This window comes from Lycorma delicatula, chromosome 3 (genome assembly GCF_047948215.1).
Source record: "Lycorma delicatula isolate Av1 chromosome 3, ASM4794821v1, whole genome shotgun sequence".
Taxonomy (NCBI): Eukaryota; Metazoa; Arthropoda; class Insecta; order Hemiptera; family Fulgoridae; genus Lycorma; species Lycorma delicatula.
In genome coordinates, this window is record NC_134457.1 from 50817531 (window position 1) to 50833648 (window position 16118).

At 29.0% G+C, this 16118-nt stretch overlaps 1 protein-coding gene across 1 annotated transcript in view; it reads right to left on the reverse strand.

The window, feature by feature from the left end:
• The window catches only part of LOC142321587 (multiple PDZ domain protein-like), a 1133813-nt gene that overhangs the window by 604182 nt on the left and 513513 nt on the right, over positions 1-16118 (reverse strand). The gene's annotated exons all lie outside the window — the stretch shown is intronic.

Below are 16118 nucleotides of genomic sequence, written 5' to 3' on the forward strand. Positions count from 1 at the left end.
CAACGTGACAGTAATTATCAAGGATTTTAATGGTACATAAACTCAGACGACGCTAATTAATTAAGCGATGGAAACCGACTAAATAGCTTGACTAACGATCAAAATATTAGACAATACATTAAAATAATTTATGATTATAGAACAGGTTTGAAAGATTCAATTTTTCTTCAAAATTAAAACGACAAAATGCAGTATTTAATTCTAGAAAAAACAAAGTGTATAAACTAGATTTAAACGGAATAAACGATCAGATTTATCCTAAATAATTACACTCGGAAAAACACGTGACATCAAAATAAAATTTACAATTTTTTTTTTCTTTTTTAATACGACTTAAAAACCTCACACTCACAAAAAAACACACCTAGTTCGTATTCGCTCTCGGCATCTTCTGAGATAGTCTCCATTATTTTTATCGCGTGCTATCCGCATGGCGTCCCAGAAAGGCACAACACACCCCGCTGGCCCGGCATCACAACCGCACGCACTGTTCACGATCGTTTACTGCAGCTACCATTGCATCAATTCCCTACCATAAACTTAAAATTCCCTCTGCAATTAAATATTTCCCTCAGCCCGAAGGTAAACTGTAATATTTCATTTAATGTTTTAAACGGACTATTGTAAAAACTTTGTTTTAATTAATGTTTTTAAATAACTTAATCGCAAGAATATTTACTCTTATTCTTTAAAATACGATTAACAAATTTTAAGCAACACTATTTACCGACCTTAATATTACAAATATAAAAATAACCTACTGGTTATCCTATTTAAAAATATTTAAATAATAGCCATCTGGTACGTCTGTTATGCTGATTTCTTTCGGATTGTTATCGCTTTTAAAATATGTTGTTTATGCAGAATTAAATGCACATACACCAAATAGAACACAGTAAGTTAAAATAACAATGTGTAGAAAAGGAGAATTTCTATTGGATAATGATCATTTAAATATGATGATAATACATATATATTAATTATTATTGTAAGTTATATAAGATAGCTCTTACTAAACTAAATAAAGGAATCCCTTTCAATTTTAAGGAAAATTTTTACCTTTTTTTTTGTACAATCTTTAGAGAAAACATATCTTTTAAGAAAGTTTAAAATATTGACTTAAAAATTTATCAAAAATGTTTAATAATTACTGAAATAAATAAATATAGATTTACAATCTATTAGTTATCGATATAAAAACATTTAAATTACAGGTTTAACGTATAAAATCAGTATGTTCTGATTATTAAACTTATTCTATAAGATATGGGGTTTTTATCATTAATATAATGTATTAATGAATGTAGGGTGTAACGAACAACATATAAACTAAAAAAGACACGAATTAAAAAATTATATACAAACAAAAAAGTTACTTCAATGATAGAATTACATTTAAAACAATATAGATATACAATTAAATTTTAATACAATATTTAATAAGTTTAAAAATATTTAAACATTGCAAAAAATATGGAGATCTATTTACATATATATATATACACACACACACACACACACAAAATAAGTAATATAATTAAGTACTTAACGATATATTTATTCAAGTATTGTACAGTATAAATATATAGTATTAAATATTAAAACTTTTTAAAATGAATTAATTTTATCATTCATCAATTTTACTAAATTAAAATTTTCTTTATTTATATATGAAAGAACTTTCCAATTATTTACAAGACTAATGGTAAAACTTTTTTAAAATCTTTCAGCCATTTACAAATAAAATTTCAAAATCCTGAGGTCAGCTTTCTTGCTCGGTAATCGATTTTTCGAACAAGCTCTTATCATTCACGTATCCGTTATTTTCATTCCCTTATCAGTCCCTTCATCGTAATGAATTCAAAAAATAAACACTACCGAGTAAAAATTACATGTGTAATTAAATTACGAGTATATTTAAATAAAATTCAGTGTTGAAAGAATATTTTTTTCATACCCATAACGGCTTAATAATATTATTTAGCGAAAACGAGCAGAAAGCAATATAAAATCGGTTTACTGATACTTGGTTCGGTCACTTTGGTTGGTATCAGCAACGTAATAAAGAAGTATATATAAAAAAAATAAAAGTATTACCACTTCTGTCGCTATATATTAAACAAAACAAGTAGGAGAAAAAGAAAATCCGAAAACCGACTGCTTTTTATTTAAATCTCCTTCATATAATCAATCAATGAGGATTAATAAAAAATATGTTGTATTTGCTTTTTAAGAGGAATAAGGCTTTACGTTCCAGGACAAGAACTACTCCTGACAAAACGTACTGCATATACGATTGCAGCATAAACAAGGTGCACATAACCCCCTATTATGTGTTAATAGGAAAGAATCTACCTCAATATTATTAGGCTGTAACTCCTGAGTACATTTTTTTTTATATCAGGATAGATCTAAGAAAAAATAAAGTACAGTATGGACCCGTAGAACCCAAACTGGAGAATATACTTACTCAGAGGTTGAGATACCTCAACTAACCTTTAGACAGCAGACATCAATCCTTCGAACAATCGCTTTGTAAACCAGATTTTTATCCGGAATTGGAGCAGCATATTATTGCTTAACGATTTCGCATCGACCAGATTAAATATAATCTACAGCTAAGAAATGTTCTCCGAACAGAATTTAAAAAGGCACTAGATAAACAATTTCAGATTTTCCAAGAAACAACCTCGATGTTTCTAAAAAGTGAATTGCGTCAGGAAATATACCTAAATTATAATATACGAAGGGTACAAGTTATGAATAATAATAACTCGAGAATAATATAATAATTTTTGTGCGAACGTGGAAAAAAATTACACACTCCGTTTATGTTTTTCACTATAAGTTTATCTAATTTGTTGAGATTAAATATCAAGTCTATAATAAATTATAAAGCGTTAATATTCTAAAAAAGTCTAATTATACAGAGTGAGCAACATAAAACCGAACCCACAACGTAACTGCTGCAGAATCGGTAGGTTATATTGAATGAAATTTTATGAATGATACGGATAAATTAAGTAAGAAAATCATAAAACGTAATTTATATGTTGCATTTATTTACCTTATTATCATAAATTATGTTCAAAATAACCACCGCTGGGCATCGATGCACTTTAATCATATTGAAAGTCGCAAAACGTTGTCAATTGCAAAGTGTCGAAACGTTGTTGAAAATTGTAAATTTTCTCGTTGAATGTTCACCTTCAGTTCATCAATATTGTAGAGATTTAGTGCATAAACTCTCTTCTTTAAGCAGCCCGAAAAGGAAAAAATCGCAAGTAGACAACTCTAAGGAACGAAGAGGCCACCAGCCTCTGCTGGCAACTGCGATTCAGTGAAACGTCTGATGTGTGACACGTTGCTCCGTCTTGTTGGAGGAATCTGTATTCTTTTTCATTGTAAGTTAATTGCACATAGAATTCTTCGAAAATTGTGAGGTAAACTTGTGTATTGACAGTTCGGTCGAAAAATATTGATATCAATTTTCTCACCGTGAAGTGGACACTCGAATATCTAGTGAGGATTCCTCACCGTCCAATACGTGGTGATCTGCGAATGAACAGAATAAATGAAAACATACCTCGTCTGACATGAAATACGACATCGGGTTGATCTGCCGACCAAAAATGTTTTTGAGAAGCCAGTTGCAATAATCAAGTCGTTTCGGTTTGTCTGTCTCCTTCAGTTGTGGCACAGTTGTAACGCTGTATGGTTTCAATTGTAATTCATGAAAAATTTTACGACAGGATATGTATTTAAGACCAGATTGTTGGGAAAGTTTGTGTAGTGATTTTTTTTGGACTGTCAGTAATTCTCCTTTCAATATCGGCGGCAATGGCCTGTGGAGTCCTAACGGAAGTTTGACTATTTCGTTTTGCATTTGAAACCGAACCTGTTGTACGCCATTTTTAACTAAATCGTGTACGCTACTAATCACTGGGATACAGGCATTTGGAAATCTTTCTTAGAATATCTGACGTAATTCTTCAAACGATCCAGAACGAATATAGGCCTCAACTATAGCTATCCTCTCCTGACCTAAAAAATGCATTTTACATAAACACAAGTTTTCTTTCTTCTTCCCGTTTAGCCTCCGGTTATTACCGTTCACATATTACTTCAGAGGATGATATGTATGAGTGTAAATGAAGTGTAGTCTTGTACAATCTAAGTTCGACCATTCCTGAGATGTATGGTTAATTGAAACCCAACCACCAAAGAACACCGGTATCCACGGTCTAGTAATAAAATCCGTATAAAAAAAACTGCCTACTAGGACTTGAACTCCTGGAATAGACGGAATACCTGTAGAATTACTGCGCAGTGCAGGTGAGGAAGCGATTGATAGATTATACAAACTGGTGTGTAATATTTATGAAAAAGGAAAATTTCCGTCAGACTTCAAAAAAGGTGTTATAGTCATGATACCAAAGAAAGCAGGGGCAGATAAATGTGAAGAATACAGAACAATTAGTTTAACTAGTCATGCATCAAAAATCTTAACTAGAATTCTATACAGAAGAATTCAGAGGAGAATGGAAGAAATGTTAGGAGAAGACCAATTTGGTTTCAGGAAAAGTATAGGGACAAGGGAAGCAATTTTAGGCCTCAGATTAATAGTAGAAGGAAGATTAAAGAAAAACAAACCAATATACTTGGCGTTTATAGACCTAGAAAAGGCATTCGATAACGTAGACTGGAATAAAATATTCAGCATTTAAAAAAAATTGGGGTTCAAATAAAGAGATAGAAGAACAATTACTAACATGTACAGGAACCAAACAGCAACAGTAATAATTGAAGAACATAAGAAAGAAGCCGTAATAAGAAAGGGAGTCCGACAAGGATGTTCCCTATCCCCGTTACTTTTTAATCTTTACATGGAACTGGCAGTTAATGATGTTAAAGAACAATTTAGATTCGGAGTAACAGTACAAGGTGAAAAGATAAAGATGCTACGATTTGCTGATGATATAGTAATTCTAGCCGAGACTAAAACGTTTTTAGAAGAAACAATGAATGGCATAGATGAAGTCCTACGCAAGAACTATCGCATGAAAATTAACAAGGACAAAACAAAAGTAATGAAATGTATTAGAAATAACAAAGATGGACCACTCAATGTGAAAATAGGAAGAGAAAAGATTATGGAGGTAGAAGAATTTTGTTATTTGTGAAGTAGAATTACTAAATCGGAGTATCTGAGAAGAAAAGATTAGAAGCTTTTGAAATGTGGTGCTAAAGGAGATTGTTAAAAATCAGATGGGTGGATAAAGTGACAAATGAAGAGGTATTGCGGCAAATAGATGAAGAAAGAAGCATTTGGAAAAATATAGTTAAAAGAAGAGACAGACTTATAGGCCACATACTAAGGCATCCTGGAATAGTCGCTTTAATATTGGAAGGACAGGTAGAAGGAAAAAATTGTGTAGGCAGGCCACGTTTGGAATATGTAAAACAAATTGTAAGGGATGTAGGATGGAGGGGGTATACTGAAATAAAACGACTAGCACTAGATAGGGAATCTTGTAGAGCTGCATCAAACCAGTCAAATGACTGAAGAAAAAAAAACTTTTCCAGTAAGTAGTTCGGGGTTCAACCACCTCATACATGCAACAGCATCTTTGGTAGACATTCCGTCATCGTAAGATCATATTTCATTAAATTAATTAATTCACGCTGAAATATTGAAATAAATTCATGATACCGTCTGAAAATGGGAGATTACCTACCTACCTTACAAGATTCCCTATCTAGTGCCAGTCGTTTCATTTCGGTATACTCCTTAAAACTTACATCCCTAACAATTTGTTTTACATATTCCGAACGTTGCCCACCTGCACAATTTTTCCCATCTACATGTCCCTCCAGTATTAAAGCGACTATTCCAGGATGCCTTAATATGTGGTCTATAAGTCTATCACTTCTTTGAACTAAATTTTTCCAAATGTTTCTCTCTTCATCAATTTGCCGCAACACCACTTCATTTGTCACTTTATCAACCTATCTGGTTTTTAACATTCTCCTACAGCACCGCATTTCAAAATATTCGAATCTTTTCTTCTCAGGTACTCCGATCGTCCAACTTTCACTTCCATATAAAGCTACGCTCCACACAAATAATTTAAAAAATGTTTTCCTGACGTTTAAATTAATTTTTGATGTAAGCAAATTATATTTTTGACTGAATGCTTGTTACGCCTGTGATATTCGGCATTTTATATAGCTCCTTCGTTCACCTTTAGTAATTCTACTTCCCAAATAACAAAATTCTTCTACCTCCGTAATCTTTTCTCGTCCTATTTTTATATTCAATGGTCCATGTATTATATTATTTCTACTAAATTTCATTACTTTTGTTTTGTTCTTGTTTATTTTCACGCGGTAGTCCTTGCGTAGGACTTCATCTATGCCACTCACTGTTCCTTCTAAATCTTTTTTACTTTCAGCAAGAATTATTATATCATCGGCAAATCGGAACATTTTATGTATTTACCTTGCACTGTTAGTCCGGATCTAAATTGTTCTTTAACATCATTAACTGCTAGTTCTATATAAAGATTAAGAAGTAACGGGAATAGGGAATATCCTTGTCAGATTCCCTTTTTTATTACGGTTTCTTTCTTATGTTCTTCGATTATTACTGTTGCAGTTTGGCTCCTGTAAGTGTTAACAATTGTTCTTCTATCTCTATCCTTGAACCCTGAATTTTTTAAAACGCTGAATATGTTCCAGTCTACGCACCTTTTCTAAGTTAATAATTACCATGTACTTTGGGGTTTGTTTTTCTTTAATCTTCCTTCTAATATTAATCTGAGCGCTAAAATTGGTTCCCTTGACCCTACACTTTTCCTAAAACCAAACTGGTCCTCTCCTAACACTTCTTCCACTCTCCTCTCAATTCTTCTGAATAGAATTCTAGTTAAGATTTTTGATGCGTCAGTAGTTAAGCTAATTGTTATGTATTCTTCACATTCATCTGCTCCTCCTTTCTTTGGTATAATGACAATAACACTCTTTTTGAAGTCTGACGGAATTTCCCCTTTTTCGTAAATATTACACACCACTTTGTATAATCTATCTATCGCTTCTTCAGCTACTGTGCAGTAATTCTGCAGGTATCCCGTCTACCCCAGGAGCCTTTTAACCATTCATTTCTTTTAATGCTCTCTTTAATAAAAATATTAAAATAATGAAAATAAGTAAGGAAATGAAAACATGTTAAACGTACAAAATGTCATATATAATTTTTTTTTTAGAGAAATTGATATAAAATTAATCAAAACCCATTCACCACATTATTTCATGAGAAGGGAACTTGCTTTACGTTGGACTCCGAGAAAATAATCATCCGATGCATCTAAATAATTCGATGACCTGAACGTTATCTTGATCGGCCCAACCTTAGGCTTATGAAAATCATTCAAGAATAGGTAATAAATAGGTTAGTACAAAATTTACACATATCTACCAACATCTTTCTAGCAATCTATAATGAATTTATGTTTAACCGGTTGGATTCAAAGGGAGCAATCGAGACCCGATAGAAATTCAGATTATAGACTAAAATTCCTTTTTTTATTCACTCAAACTAAAACCTGAAAGTATAATGTTGATTTTTTTAAATACTTTTGTTTGATTTAGTAATAAGTTATTCAATTACAATATTTTGTAGGTAGAAATTAAATATTTGGCAGAAGCTTTTATAAAAAAGAGCGTCCATATAAATCTTATTACGGGTAGTTACGACATTTTTTTAGATTACACTATGTCACCTTATTATGAAACATTATTCATTTAAGCTCCCTTCAAAATGACTGATTGTTACAATCAATAAATATTTTGCTTAAAAGGCCCAGAATATACGCAATCTGAATTTGAACAAAAGTATTGGATCGCATTTCAGTACTCTAAAATTTAAAATTTGTTTTCTTATTTTCGTTAAATAGGATGGTACCACGTAAGTGGGAAATTATGATATCGGATAAAATACCTAAGTGAGTAAAACAAGTAAATATATTAAAATAAATTCTAAGAAAGAACTTGCCGATAGGACCATCTTATATAGAAAACCCTCCACATGTTTTATGATACCATTCCTTTCAATAACATATACCTCGTTGATTGAAAATAACAGAATATAAAAAAATTTAATATTTTATTAAAAATCGTAACAACTGCTGCAAATATAAAAGCAAGTACTTAGTTTAATATTATAATCCTGACGTAAATATATGGGAAACTTAATTCGTTGGTGCATTTAATTTAAGGGAAATAAATTTTATTGAATGTTATCAAATTACAGGAAGTAAGGATATTACTAACGTTTTATATATATGGACGTTATAATGATCATTTATTCGCATAATAAAGTAATGTAAAATCTTCCATTTGTAAATGATTTAGCAAAAATAAAATTTTAAAGATAATAAGAAAAAAATCACAAAAATATTATTTAACGTACAGATGGATAGCTATGAACAACGTCAACTTCTTAGTGCCTTAGGTTATGATATATCTGAAGATGTGCGACTCTTAAAATAATTATAAAAAAAAAATTCAGCTGATCCTTGCTATATTTATTTATAGGCCTATGTATAAAATTTTGTAGTTCGAAAATCTTCAGAACTACTAGATCAATTTCGTTGAAATTTAGATGTGCTGTAGTAGTGTATCTGAAGTGGTGCATTTGAAAATTTGATGAAGATTGGTAGAGTTACGATCAATTTAAGATCGAAAAAAATTTGAGTGAGTCAAGTTAGAAGCACGGTTCGTTAAAATGCTGCAAGTTAAACATTGACAGTTAATTTATCTGCGGTATCTATTGTAGCAATATTGTTCGGCATATTCAGGTAGCGTTACCAACTTTCAGGATCATGATGACTGAATATGTGTTTGAGCGGGACAAAAGAAAACAAAATAAAAAGTTTCTTTTTTGGAAAAGTAACGACTTTTCCAAATTTTCTTGCAAGTCTTCTAATTTTTTACGTTACGAAACGATAATATTCGAATAGTTTCTTACACTTGTAATTTATTTACAATAGATATCACTTCCTATAATTTTATTGTTTCTTTTTCGTCTTCCAGGATTGTAATGTATTTATTTTAGCAAAATATTTCTGCGAAAGAGAAACCTTTAAAAATTATTAAATCGTTTGTTTTTAATCTTAACAAATATTTATTTTTCGGTCTTGTGCAGAACTACGCAAGAATTTTTTGTAGTTCGTGTTATGTCTGAGTATTAGTTGCTACCACCTATCGATAAGTTTCAGAAATCTATAAAAGGAATAAAGCTGATATAACAAAAAAAAGAAATTAAAAGCATTAAAAAACAACAGCGGTCAGGAAAATAATCGCACGAGAACTGGGTGCGGGATAAAGCACTGTTTATGACAAAAAAGAAATGAAATGAACTGGAAAATTGGTCTTTATAAAATCTTCTGGTAGGAATACCAACAAAAGAAACGAAAAAGTCAAAAATTAAATTTTGTAAGGTTCGATGCTAAATTTCCATAGTAGCAGAAAAAAATTTCCCCGATTTGTGGCTCATTGTTTGAAATAAAATAATTTTATAAACAATTAAGATATATTAAAGTTTGTTTATTAGATTTATTGTTTAGTTATATATATATATAATATTATGTTATGTTTAATAACATAATAATAGTAGTTATGTTTAATTAGTATAATGTATTAATTAGAATTAATTAATTAACACTGCTTGTTTCTCTATAACAAGTATTCACCCTAAATATGTCAGAACACTGCGATTGTCAATCATTAAATATCACAAAAGTAAATATATAATATATTATTATTTTTTTAAATAATTGTCTACAAAGAGTTTTAATGAAGAATATAAGAAATTGTTATTTTGTATAAACATGCAACGAAAAATTATAGTCACTCACTTCAATGGAATCCATGTTAACCAAATGCTTATCTAAATTACCGTAAGTCTCAATTTATTCCTTTAGCAGGGTTTTTGTCAATCAAACTAAGTGGATTCTCGGTAATACGACAAATGATACGTACGTAATATATCAGTTCAGATAAAGTAATCCTTTTATATGATGAAACCAATAGACAGTTTTACATTACGTCAAACACAATAAATAACATACTTATAGCAAAAATTACCTATCTTTTTGAAAATGTAGTTAAATAAAGTATTGTCAATACGAAATTGAGATAAACTAAAGTGTAATAAAATGTAAACATTTTATTAAAAAATTCTGATTAATCGTAATTATATTACTTTGCCGGCAATAGCTTGTGCGGCTGCCTCAGGATAAGCTTTATGGGGTACGTGAAAATGACTGTTTTAAGATAGGAGTAAGTGTTTCCAAGCAGTTAATTCTGAATTTTGTTGAGAAAGAATGATTTTATTTTTACGAATGATCACGCTGATGGTATTACTAATTATCCTAGGAGAAATACGGAAAATCACGCATTTTAAAAATACATGATTTTTAAATTTTTTTTAACTAATATTTGAGTTTAACAATTATATTAAAAACATGAGAAAAATCAAAAGTAATAAAATTAATTGATACTATTTACTTAAAATTGTTCTTTAACAAAAAAAAAGAAATAAAAGAAATATAATTAACGTAATTTTTTTAAGGTTGTTTAGAGAAAATTATCTCTATCTCATTTCAAGCAGTGATTATTTCGTGTGTGTGTGTGTGTGTGAAAAATAAAATGGATGTGTGCGCACACACACACACAAAACTAGTATACCAGTTAATTGATTCCAATTTTTAAAAAAATTTCTTTTTAAAAATTTCTGATCCCAAAAACCAGTTAACACTTAATGTGAACTGGTCCATTAAAAAATAACTGAAAAGTGTTTATTAAGAATTATCTAATATCCTCGAGGCAATGTATATTATTTCATCTTTCTCTTCAAGAATCATTCTCTTATCATAATGGAACTGAAATTTATTTATTAACTGCTAACTTAGAAAACTTTTAGTTTCACATTTCTGATTATTGGATTGTAATTTAAAGTTGCACTTTTAGTTTCACTTTCTATTAGACAAAAGATTAAAAGGAAAAATTATAATAAACTGTAAACTACTTTCACTAAAATATTTCTGCAAAATAATTAACCAAACGAAATTTACAAAAAAAAAAAATAAAAATAAAAACGAAACCCTATCTGCCCTAAAATGAAAAATTATACATTCCTTATAAACCAACTTCGTCGATAAATATCTAAACAAACCCGCAATATTCTTTTTTTAAATATACCTTTTCTTAAAACATTTTTACCGTATAATAAAAGTTGCCCAACCTTCCGAAAAATTGGTAGCAAAATTATTTTTTTACCAGAGCTGGATGTTAGATCAAGATGTAGAATTATACATTATTTTTTTCAGATAATTACGACTGTTTCGATTGAACTGGATTCTAAAGTAATTTATACTTTTATACTCGTATCTTTAATTAAAATTAATTTAAAAAAAAAATTTACTTCACTATAAATATTCTGCGTTTTTTGTTCTTGGTTGGTTTGGTTTTAATCAAATCCATTTTAATATTAAATTTAAATTAAAATCTATGGGGCTACGTCTGAAAGATTTTTTCTAACCAATAATTACAAACATTGTTTTTCCCCCTTTTTTTATGATTAATTCACCACAAGTTCGAAGCTTGTGCCGCGGGAATATGAAATGGAAATATTATAGCGTATTAAAATTGCCACGCCTGGCCGGAATTCGAACCCGGGACATCCGAATTAAAGGCCGAGATGCTACCACTCCGCTACGTTGGTCGGGGGGAGTGATATCTCATATATTTGCAAATTTTAAATACTTCTTGTTTTATTTATAAATCGTCTTTGTTTAAAAGTCGTTACTTTTCCAAATTTTCTTGCAAGTCTTCTAATCTTTTACGTTACGAAACGATAATATTCCAATAGTTTCTTACACTTGCAATTTATTTACATTAGTTACCACTTCCTGTAATTTTATTATTTCTTTTTCGTCTTCCAGGATTGTAATGTATTTATTTTAGCAAAATATTTCTGGGAAAGAAAAACCTTTAAAAATTATTAAACGGTTTGTTTTTAATCTTAACAAATATTCCTTTTTGGGGCAATAGCAAATTTCCACAATTTTAGATCTTTTAGTAATTACGACAAAAGTACAAAACCAGATAAACCAGTTTAATATAAACCAGATAAATATTAAACTAGATAAAACCAGTTTAATATAAATACGCTTTTACTCGTATTTTTAGCTAATCTAATTTATTTTTTTTTAAATGTAGCAAACAAAACCTTATATTTCTACTTATATTTTAATTAAACCATTACCATAAGGAAATTTATCCGTATCGTTTATTGCAAGATCATATAAATTAATAATGGAATTTAAAGGAACAGAGGTTCGTATTATTTGAAATTGTTCGGTAACTTCTTTTGTGATCTGATTTGAAAAGTTTTTTTGTGCTTTCTTCAATTTTTTTTTTATCTGCACATAAAAATTATCTTTTTCTTTGAACAAATTTTTCCCTTACTAGCGCTGTTTCTCTTTTCTTTAAACATTTTAAATCTGGTCCTTTTAACGGTTTTATTTCTTTAGGTTCGAATATGGATAATCTGCTATTAATTCTTTTACGAAAAATAAACGGTTTATTTTTTTTGGGAAAAATCAGTAACTCTCTATAAGTCAATATAATTATTTACTGGTACATCTGCAAATAAACTACGTGTTTAAGAAAACTAAGTTTCTTCCTGTTTAATAAAATATTTGTTAAAACGGATTCCCCCCCCCCACAAATTTCTATAAGATAAACAAGTATAAAATTACAACTACAAGCATTTAAAATAAATGTGTTAACTTTTCCATTTTGTCCTTTTCTTCTAGTAATCTATAACATGGTCAAGCATTTTTCTGTCTTTTTTTGTTAGCGCAATAAATATAATTAAAAGTATCTGTAAAAAGACAACTAGATGCTAAAGATTTTATTTTTTCCGTTATTCTGGAAAATTGTGCTTTCTCGAAATAATTAACAAATTTTACGTAAAACAATTAAACGATCTTTTAAAGGATCTCTGCTGTTAGTAAATTTTCGAAAGGTGAAAGAGTATTAATGTTTTGTTTTTACTAGGTTAGCGAAAGTTTCTTTTAACAGGATAATTAAAAAAAAATCTGTAGATTTCTATTAACACCTGCGAAAATCTGGGAAAACAAATTTATTATAAATCTTTGCCCTAATATTATTATAAATCAAAGTTAAACAATCTACTCTATGGTATTATCGTTATTTACAATTAATTGTTTTTTAGAAACATCTTTTAAAATACTAGAATGGAAATAGAGATTTAAAAAAGCTCCATTTATCTTTTGTTAGATATAAAAGTAAAATCTTATGTAATATCTAATCCGATAGATAGAAATATTCTCTTTAATATTTTTTTACAACATTCTGTGGATCTTTTAATAAAACTTTTATTTTTACTCGGAAACTTCTATTTTATAGTTTAAAACAATAGATATTTTAAATTTAGCTGTTATTTACTGGTATTTAACTTTAATTATTTCAATAGATTTTTCCCATATCTTTCCAAAAGAACTTAATTTTTTGCTTTTTACGTCATATTCTTTTAATCTACATTTATAAAATCTACCTCTTAGAAAATTATTACAAGGTCCGCGAAATTGTTTCATAATAAATAATTCTCTATTTTTACTTCCTTGTACGAAATAAAGGAAGTATTGTGATCGCGAAAAATTTCGGCTTTCACATTTCAACGGAAATATCCATTTTGACTAGTTCGGCGTGACGTATGTATGTACGTTTGTATCTCCCATAATAACGATTAGCCGTAGGATGTTGAAATTTTGGATTTAGGACTGTTGTAACATTTAGTTGTGCACCTCCCCTTTTGATTGCATTAGACTGAACCAAAAGTGTCCAAAAAAACCCAAAACCCAAACAAATTTGGATTCTGGACTTTTTCGTAACTGCAGTGATAAGCCCTCATTGAAAGCTTTTCAACGATATATCTTATTTTCATTGGATCCACAGTTATAGCCAAATGAAAATTTAATTAATGAAATATTTGGATCTATAAGGGGAAGGCACATCGATTCGAATCAGACTTCATCTTCTTTTATTTTTTTTCAACTTTTTTTAAAATTAAATATATTGATTTAAAAATTATTAACCCGTGATTGTAAAAAAACTTTTACAATAAATAATAATTCAATGATGATAAAAGAAAAATGAAAAAAAATTATAGTGAAATAAAATTTTATGTACTTTTAAAAATGTGCAAATGTAATTTAACAGGAATTACATGTGTATACGTAATAGATTTGGTGAAACATCTGAGTATTTAATGTTAATTGAAAATTATAATTTAGAATCGTATTATTTTTGGATTTTCTACTTTAATTTGTTTAATTTTATTTAATTGTTCTGAAATTTTTGTTTAATTTTATCTACATAAAAAGTTAACACATCTTACATTAAAGTTAACTATAAAGTGACTGAAAAATAGACCCTCACAAGAACAACATATGCACTAAGGCATACATGTCCGATCTTTGACAAATTGTAAAAAAAATTTATCTTTTAGTTCATTACTGCTCTGATAATGTCAGACAATACTCTCCTCCCTAAGTCGGAGTTGATCATCATCTCGTTTATTTATTTGTTTTTTTGTTGCCAATCATTTAATCGCTCTTTGGTTTGATATAATTTTTCTGATCTTAACTTGTGTACACGTTCTCTAGTTTTCAAATTTTCCCTCTCTTTATATTCATCGTACTCTCTTTTTTTATTTTTTCCTTCGTCTTCTTCTCTCGTCGAGTAAAATTCTATTGCAGTACTCGTTCGACATACTTCATCGTCCTATTTTATTCGTCACTAACATATACGCAAAATGCTGTTAAAAGTTATTGTAAAATCATTTTTACGATAAATTAGAATTCAGTAAGTTATTAATAAATTAAAAATTTTATGTGATTTTCATTTTTTTTAAATGTGTATATATAATATAACAGTCGTACAAGGAAGTCATGTGGTGTCCATATCAGATTTTTTTTTTAAATTTCGCATTAAAAGTAATCCAAAATTTTTTTAAAATTATAATGAGCCTAAAGATGACTCTGTTAATGGTTTAAATAATCAGTTCGAAGATGAAATACTTCTAATTTATATTTCAAATATCCGTAATAAAATTTCCAATATTTTCTAGAAGGAATCAATTTAAAATTCCTTGGTAATCCATCCCAATTAAATATTTTTTATTAATTTTATTTTCTATGTTCATTTTTATTATATATAAAATTTTATTTTAGTAGTAGAATATTATTTTAAATCTAGGTAACTGCCTAAATGTTTTGCTTAAATTTTTTCTATAATTTAGTAGTGGAGAATAGAGAGCTGGAATTCTATGAAAGACCAATTCTATGAAAATCTTAAATTGTTAATGTATTTGTAGCCGCTTTTACTATGGCTAATTGTAAACTAAGATCATACGATATGTTAGATTCGATAAACGTATTGTGGATTATGATAGGATACGTCGATAATTTATACTGACGATGAAAATAACACTAGAAACAGGATGCGTGTTAGAAGAATGTCCAAATAAACTCGGTAAAAATGATTAAATGAGTTTGTTTCAACAGTTCCAAAGAGAAAAGCTTTAAACTACAAGAATACAAAAGTTTTAGATATGAATATCGTGTTAAAGATGGTTAAAAGAGAAACTGAAAGTTATAATAAGAAAACCAGAGATGTTAAAACTAAAAATCTTTTAACTAAGTAATTTCAGTAAGGTAAATCTTTAAGTAAATAAATTTCAGTTACAATAAGATAAGAGAATGATACTTAAAAAAACAATGAAATAATAGATACACTGCCTTGAGGATAATAGATGATTCTTAAAAAACACTCTTCAGTTTTCTTTAATGGAAGAAAACCCATTCAAAGTGATTAAGGGTTATTTAGATTATTATTGTTGTTATAAGAATAAGAAAAATTACAGTTTTGTTGATTAAGTTATTATTTTTGCTTCAAAACTAGTAATAGTAACAATGATTTTTTTAACTTACAAAATTTTGGCTACCAAGATTTGTTGCGGCATTTTT